This window comes from Oncorhynchus nerka, linkage group LG25, assembly GCF_034236695.1.
Source record: "Oncorhynchus nerka isolate Pitt River linkage group LG25, Oner_Uvic_2.0, whole genome shotgun sequence".
NCBI classification, from domain to species: domain Eukaryota; kingdom Metazoa; phylum Chordata; class Actinopteri; order Salmoniformes; family Salmonidae; genus Oncorhynchus; species Oncorhynchus nerka.
The window spans coordinates 44,924,395-44,940,938 of NC_088420.1; the positions used below are offsets into that span (position 1 = coordinate 44,924,395).

General features: G+C 45.6%; 1 pseudogene; it reads left to right on the forward strand.

Moving 5' to 3' along the window:
- Window positions 1-13,019: 13,019 nt before the first annotated feature.
- On the forward strand, window positions 13,020-14,935 carry LOC115108964 (tubulin alpha-1C chain-like; annotated as a pseudogene).
- The last annotated feature ends 1,609 nt before the right edge of the window (window positions 14,936-16,544 follow it).

A 16,544-nucleotide genomic window follows, 5' to 3' on the forward strand; every position in this document is an offset into this window, starting at 1 on the left:
ATTTGCTGTCATCCAGTGGACATTTTGCTTAATTTGACCTCAGCTATGGTTAGACTGTTGTTGTTCATGTTTTGCTGTGTTCTAGTGCACTATGGAATATATTGCTTTCTTATTCTTGACACTTCTCCCAGTCATATTTAAGGTTAGAACTACCTTTTAGTCTTCTGATACTTTTATGATAACTTAGCTACATTATTTCACCTTTTAATGTGTATAGTATTGCTTACTTGGTGTGTCCAATCAATTTTGTAACCACTCCCTCTTCTAATTAGGGCTAATTGTAAAGCTGTTAAAAAGAGGACCTTGTATTCCTTTTCTTGTACTCCCTGACGAAGGCCATGCAGCCGGTAAAAAAAAAAAACGTTGTTTCTATTGAACATGCCATACTAATAAAGGCATTTTAATTAATTATATGAAGAGTGCTTTGGTCCTCCTTTTTGATGACCAATTTACCCCTTTTACCAAAGAGCACCTTCTATCTACCAAAATGTACTATTGTGTACCTTAGTAGCACTTCCCTTCCTCCTCTTTCTACTAGCCACATTGGACATGTTTGGAGAGGGCTGGCCAAGAGGAAATCAACGATGCTACTGCTGCCAACAGGTTAATAGAGCAATTTTAATCTAGGTGTCAAGGATATGAACCTTATTGAGTGATAAAGATGCCCAAATGTTTAACAGAAGAGGGTGACTGAAAGCTAAGACAACTCACTGAAAGTAGGGATTTAAAAAAAATGTGTTCTGCTGTTGCTTGAATGAATCCAATCAAATATTCAGCTCAAACATTAGTAGCAAGTGTTATATAATGGTAATAGATGCAGCATGTTCACATACTGAAATTAGCTAAAACATTAGATTTGCTCATTTTTATATTATATAATCAAATGAGGTCTTAATGAGTAGCACAAGTGGGTTCCACTACCAACGCATTGAACAAGGCTGAACAGGGTAGAGGTGGAAGAGCTTGGCATTATCTGTATTCTGTTGGCATATTTTAGTCAGACAGCGCCCTCATGTGGACTCAGGTGTAACCACATTGCACAGCAGTTTGAGTTGAGTGTGGTGGCAAGTGAACTGACGTTTTGATAAACAGACATGCCAATACAGTCTTACAATAATAAAGCACTAAAGTAAGCAATAAATCAGAAAACATTCATATAATGAATCAATCATGAAAGAAAGTAGGTATGGAAAGATCAATAGGAGCAAAGCATCTACACCAAACTGCAGCTAGAGTCTAACTAGGGAGACTCACAATCTGGTCGAGTCATTCTAGGTATGAGTGAGGCTCCCAGAAATCTCAGAAACCCCTGTGGAGTAGAGAGAAGAACACAAGTTCTATTTTCCAGCATTTACGTTCTAGGGTACTAGGGATGGGCCACCGTGTGTGCATGTTTTTTGTTCTAGCCTACCTGCAGGCAGAACATCTGGACTGAAGGTGTTCAGCAAGGTTGACCTCAACATTGGGTTTTCTTGCTCTGACACAGGAAGTGTGGGGGCTGATACCCCATGGAGCATTCAAAGGGGGATAGTCCAGTAGCTGAGCAGGGGAGAGTGTTCCTGGCATATTCTACCCAGACCAGTTGCTGACTCCAGGTGTTGGGGTTACTAGCAACAAGACACCGGAGTGCCGTCTCCATATCTTGATTGGCATGCACTGACTGGCCGTTAAATTGGGGATGAAACCCAGATGACAGGCTGGCTGATGACCCGATAAGAGTGCAGAAAGTCTTCCAGAATTGGGACGAGAACTGGAGGACCCCCGATCCGAGACAATGTCAACCGGGAGTACATGGATTCGGAAGACGTGCTTCTCCATAAGCTGGGCCATCTCCTTGGCTGAAGGTAACTACGGAAGAGGGATGAAATGGGTGGCCTGGTGAACCGATCTACCACCGTCAGGATGGTGGTGTTGCCATCTGACGGAGGAAGCCCAGTGACAAAATCCAGGGAAATATGGGACCAGGGGCGATGAGGGACAGGGAGTGACTGTAGGAGGCCAGACGGAGCTTGCCACGGAGTCTTGCTTTGTGCGCACACCATGCAGGCTGCGACGAAGGCCGAGATGTCAGGAACCATGGTGGGCCACCAGAAGCATTGACGAAGGAAAGCCCGAGAGTTCGACGAGTGCCAGGACGAGAGGTAAGCCTGGAAGAGTGAGCCCATTCCAGGACCTGAGGCCGGACCGAATCAGGAACGAACAGCTGGTTAGCCGGCCCCACCTCATGGTCCAACTGGGAATGCTGTGCCTTGCAGACCAGAGCCTCAATTTCCCAAACAACAGAAGCCACCAAACAAGAGGTAGGGAGGATGGTCTCAGATTCAGAGGTAGTGGCAGTGGAACTGTACAGACGGGATAGAGCGTCTGGCTTCACTTTTTTTTTACCCTGGGCCGTAGGAGATGGTGAAATTGGCAGTGCGGAGGTATTGTAAATTCTTATGATCAGTCCATACCAGAAATGGATGTTCCGCCCCTTTCAGCCAGTGTCTCCGCTCCTCCAGAGCCATCTTAACTGCTAGGAATTCCCGGTTCCCAACATCATAATTCCTCTCAGCAGAGTTGAGACGATGGGACATGAAAGCACAGGGATGAAGCTTTTGGTCCTGGACGGATCACTGGGAAAGAACGGACCCTACTCCCACGTCGGAAGCATCAACCTCCACCACAAACTGACGAGTTGGGTCCGGATGGATTAGGATGGGAGTAGTAGTAAATCTCTGCTTTGGATCCCCAAAAGCCTTGTCCGCTGCTCGGGACCATGTGAACAGTACCTTAGGAGAGGTGAGTGCAGAGAGGGGAGCCGCCAGGTTGCTGATCCCTGAATGAAACAGCAGTAGAAGTTTGCAAAACCCAGAAACCATTGGAGCTGCACCTTGGACGTGGGCTGGGGCCAATCCACCACCACTCCTTCTCCGAATCCATCTGTACATTCCCCTCAGCAATAATGTATCCCAGAAAGGAGATAGTTGAGTGGTGGAACTCGCACTTCGCAGCCTCTCCAAGAGGCGCTGAATGACCTGTCGAACATGGACAACGTGTTCCTGGGCAGAACGAGAGAAAATGAAGAATGTCGTCGAGGTAGACAAAAACAAAACAATTCAACATGTCCCGGAGCACATCATTGACCAGTGCCTGGAAGACAGCAGGCGCGTGAGTCCAAATGGAATAACCAGATACTCATTGTGTCCACTGGCAGTGTTGAAAGCTGTCTTCCACTTGTCTCCTTCGCGTATCTGCACAAGGTGGTAGGCATTCCGAAGGTCCAATTTTGAAAAGATAGTAGCCCCCTGGAGAGGTTCAAAAGCTGAGGAGAGGAGTGGTAGAGGGTACCGATTTTTAATCGTAATATCATTGAGGACCCGGTAATCAATACATGGACGCAGGGTATTGTCCTTTTTCCCCACAAAGAAGCATCCTGCGCCGGCAGGAGAGGCAAAGGGGCGAATGCTCCCAACAGCCTTGGTCTCAGGACCGGACAGGGAATATAGCTGGCCTCGAGGCGGTGTGGTGATCAATAGCACAATCGTAAGGACGGTGTGGAGGAAGGGAGGTAGCACGAGTATTGCTGAAAACCTCCAGGGGGTCATGATACTCTGCGGGCATGGCAGAGAGATCCGAGGCCATACTTAATCCTGGAGACAGACGTTTCGGAGATGGCTGTGCCGCCTTTAGGCAGTGTGAATGGCAAAATGAGCTCCAACCCAGAATGGAACCCGTAGTCCAGTCATTATCTGGGTCGTGTTTTTGGAGCCAAGAAAAACCCAAAACATCAGGTATGTGGGAGGACTTAATGAGGAAGAGCTGAATTGACTCACTGTGGTTTCCAGATACGCGCATATTAATTCCTTGGTATGGAGCATCGGAAAATGCCCATGGTTTAGATCGATTAGGATATCATTTAGAATCACTGGTAAATTGAACCACTTGAGGATTTTCGATAATAAAACAGAATAGCAAGCCACACGGCCATACAGATTAGGGTAGCGCTTGACATGTTGCTAGCACGGGAGGGGGGAGCGTGCAAAATGATAGGTGACCATTGCTATACATTCACACCCAGGGGTGACGATAACTTGACTATGGTAGTGGAACATCTGAAAGAGCTCAGCGGTGATCTTGCAAACAAACACCAACTAGACAATGATTGGAATCTGTTTGGATGGGTTCAGTCATTATTTGGTGCTATGGGAGCTACAATATATTTCATTGGTTGATTTATGGCTTTTTTTTTACTATAGTGTTTATTATAACTTGTGTTAAGAAATTGTACAGCAAAGACATTGAGACTATTCTTGCCATGCCATTACTGTCCCCCGAAGGAGACGCCTCAGAACCCTATTTGTGTCATGCCTTGATCTGTTTCACCTGTTCTTGTGATTGTCTCCACCGCCTCCAGGTGTCGCTTATTTTCCCAGTTTTCCCAGTTCCTGTTTCTCTGTGCCAGTTCGTCTTGTCCTCCTGGTTTTGACCATTGCATGTTTCTGGACTCTGTACCCACCTGCCTGACCATTCTGATGGCCTGAACTCGAGCCTGCCTGCCACACTGTACCTCCTGGACTCTGAATTGGTTTTGACCTTTTGCCTGTCCACGACCATTCCCCTGCCTACCCTTTTGGAATACAATAAATATCAAAGACTCAAACCATCTGCCTCCCATGTCTGCATCTGGGTCTGGCCTTGTATCCTTATAGTACGAACTGGCTATAACAGACCCAGCAGACCTGGACCAGCTCAGCCACACTGTCTCCCTGCAGGGAGCCACCATTGAGAGACATGAGGAGCTACTACAGGACCTTCTGGAAGGGCTGCGTTCCCTGACTGAACGCCATGACCAAGGGTTTAAGGCTATTATGGAGCAAATCAGGGAGTTAGCTCATAGGTAGCCTGCCACCTCTGAGAAGCCCCAACCACCCAGTAACTTTTTCCCTATGAGTGGTGAGTTTGTACAGGCTACCTCGGCTCTCTTAAGTAGCTGTGTGGTAAAATCACCAGCGTCCTTTGTAGAATCTGGAAGTTCTTTAGCAATGTCCTTCATTTCGTCCTGTCTCCAAGTCTTCTGGATGTTGGCAAGTGGGTGCCATTCTCAAGGTCCTGCTCACCTTAGGTTTTTGAGAACATTACCAGAGGTGCCTGGAGAAATCTTTCACCTGTTCTGTTCGTGACTGTTCAAAGATAGCTGTAGTAGGGGTTACGTTGATGGTGGACTATATTCCCAGAGTCCATTAACACCAGAGACGGCACTCAATGTGGGCTGCATGCAGTTTGGGATCTCAATGGGCCACCATTTGAGGGTCTGCTGGTAGATTTCATGGTAGACGGCTGAGCGAGCTGCTCTCGGACAACCAGGGCTGGTGCTGGTACAGTGGATACAGGGGTATAATAGGGGAGTGGAAAGTCATCATCATCCCTGTTTCTCCTTCTAACTTTCTTTCACCATTATTCCTTTAACTTTCCTGTCTGACTGTCTTTTGGCTTCCCTCTCCCACTTTCTAAACTTACTCTCAGTCTATTAGACATGTCATGCCTTTCTTGGTTTCCTCAAACGTTTCTAATTTCTTTCTATATTCTGCCAATACAATTTCACTCAATGGGAAATCTTCTACTTTGTGCCACAGTGGTGCCTGTTCCAGAATATCCCTGCCCCATTTATCCGCCATGACCTTCACTGGTCTGGCTACTGGATCGGGCAGGCAAGGTTATCTCTTGCTGCTCATGGCTCCCATTGTGAAACTCCGCTATACACACACACTCAAACACAAACATACAAACAACAGTGTTTAATTAGGAACGTCTTCCTTCCTTTTACATTTTTTAAAATATAATTATTCTATGTCATTTTAAATGTTATACCCACATGGTAGTTCCTCCTATGCAAATTCCCATGTAGGTTTTAAAATGTATAGCTGGTTTCCCAATCATAACCAAACCTTTATGCCTCAGAACTGCCAAAGGATGCACCCAAATTAATGGATAACTTATTTTGTAAGATTGAGCTCCCTACTATCTCCGAAGAACAGAGGTCTCTCCTTAATACCCCTATTACCAAGGAAGAGATAATGTTCGCAATTAAGAATCTGCAAAATGGTAAGGCCCCAGGACCAGACGGGTTTTGTAGTGAGTTCTATAAAGAATTCCATGGACTGATCCTTGAGCCATTGCGTGATATGTTTAACCACTCATTTTCAAATGGCCAGCTCCCTCAAACGCTGAGAGAAGCCAACATTTCACTTATTCTCAAAAGGGGAAAATGTCCAGAGTCTTGTTCCTCGTACAGACCAATTTCCCTTCTGAATGTGGATAGAAAATTGCTTTCTAAAATTCTAGCCACAAGATTAGAGGACTCACTGCCACTAATTGTGAAAGGAGACCAAACTGGCTTCATTAAGGGCCGTAAGTCATGCATCGATGTCAGGCGGCTTCTTAATGTAATTCAAGCCTACCAACAAAGTGCTATGGATGGTCTTGTGCTCTCCCTAGATGCTGAGAAAGCATTTGATCGTGTGGAGTGGTCTTACCTATTATTTGCTCTAAATAAATTTGGTCTGGGGGACACCTTTATAAAATGGGTGAAAGTTTTGTATGATGATCCTCAGGCTGCTGTCCTTACTAATGGGCTACGGTCAAATAGCTTCTCTATACACAGAGGTACCAGACAGGGCTGTCCTTACTAATGGGCTACGCTCAAATAGCTTCTCTATACACAGAGGTACCAGACAGGGCTGTCCTTTATCCCCTCTCCTCTTTGCACTCGTTATGGAACCACTGGCCGAGGCCATCAGGGTAACGCCTGCTATACAGGGGCTGCTCATTGGTGATGTTCACCATAAAATAAGCTTGTATGCTGATGATGTCCTGATATTCATCTCTAGTCCCGAGACTGCACTTACATTTCTTATGAATATTATTGAATTATTCAGTGAATTCTCAGGCTACAAGATTAACCTAACTAAGTCAGAGGCTATGCCACTTGGTAGCCTACACTCTGTACCTAATACTTCTCCTCCCTTCCCTTTTAAATGGTCTCCCTCAGGTTTCATGTATCTGGGTATATTTGTAACTCCTAAATTCCAGCAAATGTACAAAGCCAATTTTGTTCCCTTGTTTGAAACAATAAGACAGGATCTGGAGCGCTGGAACTCTCTCCCGATTTCTTGGTTGGGTAGAATATCCCTCTTGAAAATGAACATTTTACCTAGACTACTTTACCCAATCCAAATGATCCCAGTATTACTCTCCAATAAGGTAATAAAGGATGTAAATGGATGGCTAAGTTCCTTTATATGGAGTAAACGCAAGCCAAGACTTAAGATGGCAATATTGCAGTTGCCAAGTTCTATGGGCGGCTTGGACCTGCCCAATATCAGGTTATATCAATGGTGTGCCCACCTTTGTTATATTTCTGACTGGATCACAAATGATGACTCCTCTATTTGGTTAGACATTGAGACATCTCTTTCAAAATACCCCTTACAGGATCTCTTATTTTTCAGAAGTTTCAAGTCTGTAGAAGATCACTGCAATAATCCCATTACACTTAACACACTCAAAGTATGGAGGTCAGTTCAACGCTTCCTGGGAAGGTCCAAACTAACCTCTGCTCTTACCCCAATTCTTAACAACCCAGATTTCAGTCCAGGATTGCTGGATGCTGGCTTTAACTTTTGGCTTAATAAGGGCATACGCAGGCTAAATGACTTATTTGCTGATAAGATTTTATTGTCATTTGAGCAGATGGTCGAGAAATATCGACTCCCAAAGCAGGACTTTTTCCGCTTCCTACAAGTAAGACATTATATTCTGAAGAGCACCACCTTAATTGGTAACCCTGATGTGTCTGTCATTGAAAGAATGCTTTTTTTCCCACAAAGGAAAATGTCTGTAAATCTGTTTTATGATACTTTTAAGGTCCTTTTCTGCTGTCAACACACAGAGGGTGAAACAAGTGTGGGAGAAAGAATTGTCTGTTACTATTGACAAAGAGATGTGGGAGGAGATTTGGAGATGCAAAAACAATATCTATATGTAATCGTACTAGAGCAATCCAATTAAGAATAATACACAGATTGCATATATCCCCAAATCGCAGACATGCTTTTAGCCCTTATCTAAATGACCTATAACCTGAGGTATCAGCTATTATGCTGCAAGGATTCTCTTAGAATGGCGGGGATCTATGTATTTCAGAACTACACTGTACGTTCCATGTGTGGAACCTAACCTCTTGGTTTAAACTGAGATTTTTTGTTTAATTTCTGTTCGTAAGTTTGTTTAAAATGTATGTATTGAGAGACGCAATGATGGGGATGGAGTGAGAGAAGTACCGAGCGGGAAGAGGAAAATGGTGTACGTATGTATGGGTGTGTGTGGTATGTATGTATGTGTGTGTATGTGTGTGCGTACGCGTATATATGTGTATATGCATGAGTGTATGTATATGTATGTGTGTGTATGTATATATATATGCGTAGATATGTGTAAGTGAGTGCTGTTTTTTTTTGTGTTTTTTTGTGTGCTTTGTTTCTGTTGTTGTATCTCTTAATATGGGTGAAAATTGTGAAATTCCAATAAAAATACTGTTACAAAAGTAAGTTCTCCTAAACCTGTTACGAAAAGTCCATTTTGACAAAAGCTGTATCCCTTCTAGACAAAACCCTATAGTACAGCCAGAAACAGAAGAGGAAGCGAGATATCCCACTCACTAATTTTTCTGTTTCAATGGAAGTCAATTAACTAAGTAGACCAGACCAAACTGCTATCGCATTGGTGTCTACGGGAGAGCCACCCACCTAAGTAGACAGGAACTGACCATTTTTTCCAATGGTAAACTGCCTGAGTGAACTTTCTTCATTTATCCACCATCTTTGGTACAGCCTGATATCACTCTATATATATAATTCATATAATTTGGTAGCTAAAAATAAAATGACCTCTTTGCAAGCAGTCGCATCCGCACTTCGGTCTGCACTTCGGTCTGCAGGTAGTATAACTTTTCATTACATTTCATTACATTTCATTATAGTACAACGGTTTGATTTGTCTAATCTTAGCAATTTCTTCTTAGCTAGCTACATAGCCGTCTTTGTATCAAAGATAATTGCGTAATTATCGTATTTCGTCGTCCTAACGTATCTGCCCAGCAGCTAGCCAGCTAGCTAACGCCCACCGTCTACATAGCTAGCTACATAGCCGTCTCTGTATCAAAGATAATTGTGTAGATAATTGTGTAGTCTAGAGCGATTTTCTAGGTTACCTAGCCAGCTATTGTCGTTCTTTAACGCAACGTAACGTAATCAACACTGCTAGCTAGCTAGCCAGCTAGCCCCTGAATCAACAACGCAGCCAGCTATTTGTCGTCCTTAACGTAGGAGACACTGCTAGCTAGCCAACAGCTAGCCAACGTCTACCGATTAGAACTCAACAACCCGGTCGCATTCCGCCTCGCTCCACAGGTAGTATCACATTTTCATTTCATTTCATTACAGTACAACGGTTTGATTTGTTTGATCGTAGCTAGCTACATAGCTAGCTACATAGCCGTCTCTGTATCAAAGATAATTGTGTAGTCTAGAGCGATTTTCTAGGTTACCTAGCCAGCTATTGTCGTTCTTTTAACGTAACGTAATCAACACTGCTAGCTAGCCAGCTAGCCCCCGAATCAACAACGCAGCCACTGCCAGCTAGCCTACAAAGTCAACAACGCAGCCACTGCCAGCTAGCCTACTTCAGCAGTACTGTATCATTTTTAATCATTTTAGTCAATAAGATTCTTGCTACGTAAGCTCAACTTTCTGAACATTCGAGACGTGTAGTCCACTTGTCATTCCAATCTCCTTTGCATTAGCGTAGCCTCTTCTGTAGCCTGTCAACTATGTGTCTGTCTATCCCTGTTCTCTCCTCTCTGCACAGACCATACAAACGCTCCACACCGCGTGGCCGCGGCCACCCTAATCTGGTGGTCCCAGCGCGCACGACCCACGTGGAGTTCCAGGTCTCCGGTAGCCTCTGGAACTGCCGATCTGCGGCCAACAAGGCAGAGTTCATCTCAGCCTATGCCTCCCTCCAGTCCCTTGACTTCTTGGCACTGACGGAAACATGGATCACCACAGATAACACTGCTACTCCTACTGCTCTCTCTTCGTCCGCCCACGTGTTCTCGCACACCCCGAGAGCTTCTGGTCAGCGGGGTGGTGGCACCGGGATCCTCATCTCTCCCAAGTGGTCATTTTCTCTTTCTCCCCTTACCCATCTGTCTATCGCCTCCTTTGAATTCCATGCTGTCACAGTTACCAGCCCTTTCAAGCTTAACATCCTTATCATTTATCGCCCTCCAGGTTCCCTCGGAGAGTTCATCAATGAGCTTGATGCCTTGATAAGCTCCTTTCCTGAGGACGGCTCACCTCTCACAGTTCTGGGCGACTTTAACCTCCCCACGTCTACCTTTGACTCATTCCTCTCTGCCTCCTTCTTTCCACTCCTCTCCTCTTTTGACCTCTCCCTCTCACCTTCCCCCTACTCACAAGGCAGGCAATACGCTCGACCTCATCTTTACTAGATGCTGTTCTTCCACTAACCTCATTGCAACTCCCTCCAAGTCTCCGACCACTACCTTGTATCCTTTTCCCTCTCGCTCTCATCCAACACTTCCCACACTGCCCCTACTCGGATGATATCGCGCCGTCCCAACCTTCGCTCTCTCTCCCCGCTACTCTCTCCTCTTCCATCCTATCATCTCTTCCCTCTGCTCAAACCTTCTCCAACCTATCTCCTGATTCTGCCTCCTCAACCCTCCTCTCCTCCCTTTCTGCATCCTTTGACTCTCTATGTCCCCTATCCTCCAGGCCGGCTCGGTCCTCCCCTCCCGCTCCGTGGCTCGACGACTCATTGCGAGCTCACAGAACAGGGCTCCGGGCAGCCGAGCGGAAATGGAGGAAAACTCGCCTCCCTGCGGACCTGGCATCCTTTCACTCCCTCCTCTCTACATTTTCCTCTTCTGTCGCTGCTGCTAAAGCCACTTTCTACCACTCTAAATTCCAAGCATCTGCCTCTAACCCTAGGAAGCTCTTTGCCACCTTCTCCTCCCTCCTGAATCCCCTCCCCCCTCCTCCCTCTCTGCAGATGACTTCGTCAACCATTTTGAAAAGAAGGTCGACGACATCCGATCCTCGTTTGCTAAGTCAAACGACACCGCTGGTTCTGCTCACACTGCCCTACCCTGTGCTCTGACCTCTTTCTCCCCTCTCTCTCCAGATGAAATCTCGCGTCTTGTGACGGCCGGCCGCCCAACAACCTGCCCGCTTGACCCTATCCCCTCCTCTCTTCTCCAGACCATTTCCGGAGACCTTCTCCCTTACCTCACCTCGCTCATCAACTCATCCCTGACCGCTGGCTACGTCCCTTCCGTCTTCAAGAGAGCGAGAGTTGCACCCTTCTGAAAAAACCTACACTCGATCCCTCCGATGTCAACAACTACAGACCAGTATCCCTTCTTTCTTTTCTCTCCAAAACCCTTGAACGTGCCGTCCTTGGCCAGCTCTCCCGCTATCTCTCTCAGAATGACCTTCTTGATCCAAATCAGTCAGGTTTCAAGACTAGTCATTCAACTGAGACTTCTCTTCTCTGTATCACGGAGGCGCTCCGCACTGCTAAAGCTAACTCTCTCCTCTGCTCTCATCCTTCTAGACCTATCGGCTGCCTTCGATACTGTGAACCATCAGATCCTCCTCTCCACCCTCTCCGAGTTGGGCATCTCCGGCGCGGCCCACGCTTGGATTGCGTCCTACCTGACAGGTCGCTCCTACCAGGTGGCGTGGCGAGAATCTGTCTCCTCACCACGTGCTCTCACCACTGGTGTCCCCCAGGGCTCTGTTCTAGGCCCTCTCCTATTCTCGCTATACACCAAGTCACTTGGCTCTGTCATAACCTCACATGGTCTCTCCTATCATTGCTATGCAGACGACACACAATTAATCTTCTCCTTTCCCCCTTCTGATGACCAGGTGGCGAATCGCATCTCTGCATGTCTGGCAGACATATCAGTGTGGATGACGGATCACCACCTCAAGCTGAACCTCGGCAAGACGGAGCTGCTCTTCCTCCCGGGAAGGACTGCCCGTTCCATGATCTCGCCATCACGGTTGACAACTCCACTGTGTCCTCCTCCCAGAGCGCTAAGAACCTTGGCGTGATCCTGGACAACACCCTGTCGTTCTCAACTAACATCAAGGCGGTGGCCCGTTCCTGTAGGTTCATGCTCTACAACATCCGCAGAGTACGACCCTGCCTCACACAGGAAGCGGCGCAGGTCCTAATCCAGGCACTTGTCATCTCCCGTCTGGATTACTGCAACTCGCTGTTGGCTGGGCTCCCTGCCTGTGCCATTAAACCCCTACAACTCATCCAGAACGCCGCAGCCCGTCTGGTGTTCAACCTTCCCAAGTTCTCTATCGTCACCCCGCTCCTCCGCTCTCTCCACTGGCTTCCAGTTGAAGCTCGCATCCGCTACAAGACCATGGTGCTTGCCTACGGAGCTGTGAGGGGAACGGCACCTCAGTACCTCCAGGCTCTGATCAGGCCCTACACCCAAACAAGGGCACTGCGTTCATCCACCTCTGGCCTGCTCGCCTCCCTACCACTGAGGAAGTACAGTTCCCGCTCAGCCCAGTCAAAACTGTTCGCTGCTCTGGCCCCCCAATGGTGGAACAAACTCCCTCACGACGCCAGGACAGCGGAGTCAATCACCACCTTCCGGAGACACCTGAAACCCCACCTCTTTAAGGAATACCTAGGATAGGATAAAGTAATCCTTCTCACCCCCCCCTTAAAAGATTTAGATGCACTATTGTAAAGTGGCTGCTCCACTGGATGTCATAAGGTGAATGCACCAATTTGTAAGTCGCTCTGGATAAGAGCGTCTGCTAAATGACTTAAATGTAAATGTTAAATGTAAATCAATGTCAATTGAAAGCCACACCCCCACACTTGATTGCTGAATAATTTATTATAAGCCAGGCCCATTAACAATGTGTAAGGTGAGTGTACTGTTGTGGTATGCTTTAGACTGAAGTGTGTAGTACTACCAGGTTGACATGAGAACGTATTATTTGTTTTGTTTGCACTTGTAGTTTAAATGTTGACTCTGTTAAACTGTTTCAGTTTTTGGTCAAGTGTCCCATCTTGAAATCACATTCCATTTGTAGCTGGTGAACAATGGTAAGCTGAAGTGTTTCATAACTAAATAAATATATAATGGCCTTCTCTAATGGTACCTCTGGAGCTTTTCTCTGGAGTCCTGAAAAATGTTTTATGAGCCCTACTTTCCCTGTAATTGAACCTCAATAGTTGGGCTACAAATTTGAAAATAGTAACTGATATGGACATGGCATCCAATTATTTATTGTTGACAGAGGGAGTGCATTTCTGTACACATCGGCCAAGCAGGTATCCAGATGGGCAATGCATGTTGGGAGTTATATTTCCTGGAGCATGGTTTCCATCCAGATGGAATAATACATGAGTCCAGAACTGCATCCCTGGCTGACTCCTCATTTGGTACCTTCTTCAGTGAGACTGGAGGCGGGAAACATGTTCCCAGGGCTGTCTTCATAGATTTGAGCCTACAGTTATGGGTATGGAAGATGTATTTGAATAGCATGATCCACAACATCAAATGTCATGGTGTTCATCGGCATGTAATATCTTGAATTTTGTGCTGTGTAGTTTTATTTTGTGCCTTTCTGCATGTGTCAACATAATTTATTCTAGATGAGATAAGGAACGGACACTACCTTCAGTTGTATCACCCTGAACAACTCATCAGTGGCAAATAAGATGCTGCCAATAACTATGCACGTGGCCATTACACTTTTGGAAAGGAGATTGTGGAGTCCGTACTGGACATAATGTGTAAAATGACGAGTGGCTCTGAATGTCTAATTGCAAGTCCCTGTATGGTGATATTTGGATAAATGGCTTAATGTGTGAATTTTCTCAGGCAGACCAATGCACTGGACTACAAGGCTTCCTAATCTTCCATAGTTTTGGGGTGGGACTGGCTCAGGCTTCGCTGTTGATGGAGCGTATGTCTGTAGATTACGACAAGAAGTCCAAACTGGAGTTCTCTGTCTACCCTGTGCCCCAGGTGTCTACAGCAGTTGTGGAGACCTACAACTCCATCCTGACCACACACACCACTCTGGAGCACTCAGATTGCTCTTTCATTGTGGATAATGAGGCCATCTTTGACATGCAAGTGTAATCTTTGTGTGGAGCGTCCATCTTATACCTATCTGAATCGCCTCATTGCCCAGATTGTCTCCTCAATCACTGCCTCCCTGTGCTTTGATGGTGCACTCAATGTGGACCTGACAGAGTTTCAGACCAACCTGATACCTTACCCCTGTATCTACTTCCCCCAGGTCACTTATGCTCCCATTATCTCAGCAGAAAGGGCCTATCACGAGCAACTCTCTGTTCCTGAGATCAAATGCCTGCTTTGAGTCGGCTAACCAGATGGTAAAGTGTGATCCCAGGCTCGGAAAGTACATGGCTTGCTGCTTGCTGTACCGTGGTGATGTGGTGCCCAAAGATGTCAACGCATCCATCGCCCTCATCAAGACCTGCAAATCCATTCAATTTGTGGATTGGTGTCCCACAGGATTCAAGGTGGGCATCAACTACCATCCGCCTACTGTTGTGCCTGGGGGTGATCTGGCCAAGGTGCAGAGAGCTGTGTGCATGCTGAGTAACACCACAGCTATTGCAGAGGCTTGGAGTCATCTGGACCACAAGTTTGACCTGATGTATGCCAAGCGGGCCTTTGTGCACTGGTATAGGGGAGTTCTCTGAGACCAGAGAGGACATGGCTGCTCTGGAGAAGGATTATGAGGAGGTGGGGGCAGACTCTGCTATTGGTTGTGAGGAGGAAGATGAATACTAAATTTGCCTCCAATTCATTTTTATACTTGTTCAGTCCCTTGTGTAAATATAACTCCAAGCATTTGAATTCATGTTTTTTTAATTGATACATGTATGATGGTTTGGAACTTGGCAGGTGTGGCTGTGTATAATTGCAATAAGGTCCTAGCATGGTGTCTCTCAACTCAAAGAAGATTAGCAATTGACATGGCAACAAGAATTGTTGGTACATCTGCAAGTAACATTCAGACTGCACCTGACTGTATTTAAGACAAATGGTGGATCTAAACTGTAAATGGGGAGGATCAACTTCATATCTGACTAGTGTAAATCTAGCATGGTTGTCAATGGGAACACAACCTGTACATGGAGTAGGCGTTACATTGTCCAATATTTGACTGATTAACATTATTCGAGATGTGCCGTCTGAAGTGTCAGTATATAACTGATACATTTCCCAGTTCTTTGTAAGAGCTACAAAAATAAGCAAACCTTTCTCAAAGACCAATAAAATGTATGACTAATAGGCCTATGCTGGAAAATTGTGCCACCAGACTGAGCATGTCAAATTTTTGTCACATATGCATTTCGCAGCTCTTGATGGTGTAGCGAAATGCTTGTCATGACACAATGTAGTAAACTGTCAACCAGAATTGGTTGGTTATTTCATTATTTTTCACAAATTATAGCCATCAGACTAGCTATATCAAAAAATGGATAACCAAGAAAAGAGATTGAAGGAGATGGTGGAGGAAATAGCAGCCAGGAAAAGGTTGCTGTTGGGGAGAATTGATAACTGCGGCGTCACTGAAGAGACCAAAAAGAAAGGATGGGCGAGTTGCCGAGTCTGTCTCTGCCCTCGGGGGTATGGCAAGGGACAGTGACGCCGTAAAAAAGAAGTGGTCCGACATCAAGTAGGCTGCTAAGAAGAAGGGTGCTGAGAGACCATTCATGTGGACCAGCTGGAGGAGAAGGTGTTGTCCACCATAAAGATGGTGGTAGAGGGACAGCACGACCGGTAAGTTAGTTAGCTAACGTGTAAAGACATTAAAGCCAAAATAACTAATGACATTAACATTCGCCAAGTTCTCATTTGCAAATTGAGATAGCGCTAGCACTTCTACAATATTGTAATATATTCTAACGACCCTAAGTCTATAAACGCGGTAATTGAACATGCCCCACGAGCATGCCTTTGCAGCACAGTCGATAGCGCGCCGGACCTCGAGCTAGAAGGTCGAGGGTTCAAGACCTGCTCCCTGCTGTTTCATTACACTATTGTTAGTTACTAGCTAGCTAGATAATTCGTGTGTAAAATTTGTATTCTTGCTGTATTTAAATATCCGGTACCCAACATGTCTGTGGCGCAAGAAAAGTATCCATTCATCTCAAGACAAGGGTTTAACTATTCTAAAGTTAACTACATTTCCAAGAAGTAATCCTGACGCATTATTTTCAAGAATCCCATTTCTTCTTAACTTTTTTTTTTTAGGAAGAAACTTGGGAAAAACATTTCCAATAACTTTATTGAGGAATAGCAACTTTGCTTAATAACTTCTAAAGTTAAGGAAACATGGCAGTTAAGAAGAAATGTATTCTTTTAAGAAGGTTTTGTGAATCCAGCCCCAGGA